The sequence below is a fragment of the Rhamphochromis longiceps genome, linkage group LG22, assembly GCF_057381845.1.
Source record: "Rhamphochromis longiceps isolate RC_006_pf linkage group LG22, R_longiceps_female_GT1.1, whole genome shotgun sequence".
NCBI classification, from domain to species: domain Eukaryota; kingdom Metazoa; phylum Chordata; class Actinopteri; order Cichliformes; family Cichlidae; genus Rhamphochromis; species Rhamphochromis longiceps.
In genome coordinates this window covers 9,390,262-9,393,563 of record NC_140577.1, presented here as the reverse complement: position 1 = coordinate 9,393,563, position 3,302 = coordinate 9,390,262, and positions in this window count along the sequence as shown.

Here is a 3,302-nt window from a genome sequence, read left to right as displayed (position 1 = left end):
GCTGCGAGATTTGGGTTAGAGCGCTGAGGATGTGATGCCTTTGAATCCTATCCTTTGCCTTGTCACAAAAAAATGGGGGAAATCAATGAAATATTGGACAGTTTTACCAGGATGCCTGGTGGGGATTCATACCTGCTCCCCTGCTGTTCACACATCCGTCTCTGCAGAACAGATGCAGCTTTGGTATATTGAGCTGTTCAGATGTCTGTGCATCAGACACAACACTTCTAGGTTTGTTATTCACGTACAGACTATTTACCTCTATTTGTGCTAGCAATATGTGTGACACACAACCAGCGCTTTTTTTCATATTATCATTTTTCAAGTGAACGTTAAACCAAGCTTGAAATTCAATTTCCAGCAAACAAAGAAACTCAGATTTCCACCCCATACTGTAACTTGGCAGAGACTGTGGTGTCTTTGTGTGAGCAGGAGCTGACTGACAGCAAACATAGTGAAGCATAATGAAGTGCACTGACTTAAAAGAGAGCCCAAATGAAGGCTTTGTGCTTATTGTGATGAACTGCATGGGAGGGAATTGGTGAATCCTGGTGTGCAAATATAACTGGTTGGCCGCAGCCATTCTTTGCGGTATCAACTGATCTGCTGATAATCTGCTCTCTAAAATGATAAATAAAAAAATACAAGCCCACAGACTCAAAGTTATCCTGGTGACAAATCCTTCTATATATGACAAAATGTTATATTAAAAATGTATTATCCTACATGGCAAAGAAAAACGAGGAATGTGATGGCTTGTATCTTTTGTGTGGGTGTCTGCTGTGGAGGTGGCTGCACGGAGAGGGACAGGAAACAGCCTAATAGACTGGTAAAAAGGGCCAGCTCTGTCCTGGACAGTCCCCTAGATCTGCGGTCCTAAACCTTTTTTTGCCACAGATGATTTAATGTCAGACAATATTTTCACGGACCAGCCTTTAAGGGGTCGCAGATAAATACAACAAAATAAAATGATACGACCAAGACAAAAACTGTGGTATTTTGTAAATATAATAATAAACGCAAATTCACTGTGTAATTGTGTAACTTTGTTAGCACCTTCCTCCTGAAATGCAGCAACAACATAGAGAGTAACATCCTCCTCTCTGCCCCGCAATGCTCTGTGGTCGCTATGGTAATGCGTAAATACAGGGAGTGCAGAATTATTAGGCAAGTTGTATTTTTGAGGAATAATTTTATTATTGAACAACAACCATGTTCTCAATGAACCCAAAAAACTCATTAATATCAAAGCTGAATGTTTTTGGAAGTAGTTTTTAGTTTGTTTTTAGTTTTAGCTATTTTAGGGGGATATCTGTGTGTGCAGGTGACTATTACTGTGCATAATTATTAGGCAACTTAACAAAAAACAAATATATACCCATTACAATTATTTATTTTTACCAGTGACACCAATATAACATCTCCACATTCACAAATATACATTTCTGACATTCAAAAACAAAACAGAAACAAATCAGCGACCAATATAGCCACCTTTCTTTGCAAGGACACTCAAAAGCCTGCCATCCATGGATTCTGTCAGTGTTTTGATCTGTTCACCATCAACATTGCGTGCAGCAGCAACCACAGCCTCCCAGACACTGTTCAGAGAGGTGTACTGTTTTCCCTCCTTGTAAATCTCACATTTGATGATGGACCACAGGTTCTCAATGGGGTTCAGATCAGGTGAACAAGGTGGCCATGTCATTAGTTTTTCTTCTTTTATACCCTTTCTTGCCAGCCACGCTGTGGAGTACTTGGACGCGTGTGATGGAGCATTGTCCTGCATGAAAATCATGTTTTTCTTGAAGGATGCAGACTTCTTCCTGTACCACTGCTTGAAGAAGGTGTCTTCCAGAAACTGGCAGTAGGACTGGGAGTTGAGCTTGACTCCATCCTCAACCCGAAAAGGCCCCACAAGCTCATCTTTGATGATACCAGCCCAAACCAGTACTCCACCTCCACCTTGCTGGCGTCTGTGTCGGACTGGAGCTCTCTGCCCTTTACCAATCCAGCCACGGGCCCATCCATCTGGCCCATCAAGACTCACTCTCATTTCATCAGTCCATAAAACCTTAGAAAAACCAGTCTTGAGATATTTCTTGGCCCAGTCTTGACGTTTCAGCTTGTGTGTCTTGTTCAGTGGTGGTCGTCTTTCAGCCTTTCTTACCTTGTCTGAGTATTGCACACCTTGTGCTTTTGGGCACTCCAGTGATGTTGCAGCTCTGAAATATGGCCAAACTGGTGGCAAGTGGCATCTTGGCAGCTGCACGCTTGACTTTTCTCAGTTCATGGGCAGTTATTTGGCGCCTTGGTTTTTCCACACGCTTCTTACGACCCTGTTGACTATTTTGAATGAAACGCTTGATTGTTCGATGATCACGCTTCAGAAGCTTTGCAATTTTGAGACTGCTGCATCCCTCTGCAAGATATCTCACTATTTTTGACTTTTCTGAGCCTGTCAAGTCCTTTTGACCCATTTTGCCAAAGGAAAGGACGTTGCCTAATAATTATGCACACCTGATATAGGTTGTTGATGTCATTAGACCACACCCCTTCTCATTACAGAGATGCACATCACCTAATATGCTTAATTGGTAGTAGGCTTTCGAGCCTATACAGCTTGGAGTAAGACAACATGCATGAAGAGGATGATGTGGACAAAATACTCATTTGCCTAATAATTCTGCACTCCCTGTATTTATTTCAAAATAAAACACAACTACAACACGGGAAAAGACCCAGGGAATAGTTAACGACAAAAGCCATAAATTTCACACCTCAACTCTCACGGCCCGGTACCAAACGAGTCACGGACAGGTACCTGTCTGTAGCCCGGGGGTTGGGCACCGCTGCCCTAGACTACATAGAGGAGGTGGATGAGAGAAGGATGTTAGCCAAGCTAATGTCCATTATGGACAACACCTCTCACTCCCTGCATTAAGCACACTGTAAAAAAAAAATTGTAATATAAAAGTATTTTACTGTGTATTTTACAGTTTTGTACTGTTCTTCTAGAATACCATTAAATTTACGTAAATAGGCTGTGATTTTACATTCCAAATGTAAATTAACGTAAAATCACTAAATGTAATAAAACATAGTTTTCTTGTTTTTTAAATGTATCTGTCTGTACATATGCATATTTAGACTGTCAAAATACATTCACAAATGTATCATAATTTCACAAATATTTGTCTGTTATTTGAAAGATTGAACTGTTAAATTCAAATGTAATGCTATGAAAAAATATATAAAATTATTCTTATAATCTTATCTTGTTGTTTAGGGCGATTGTGGCT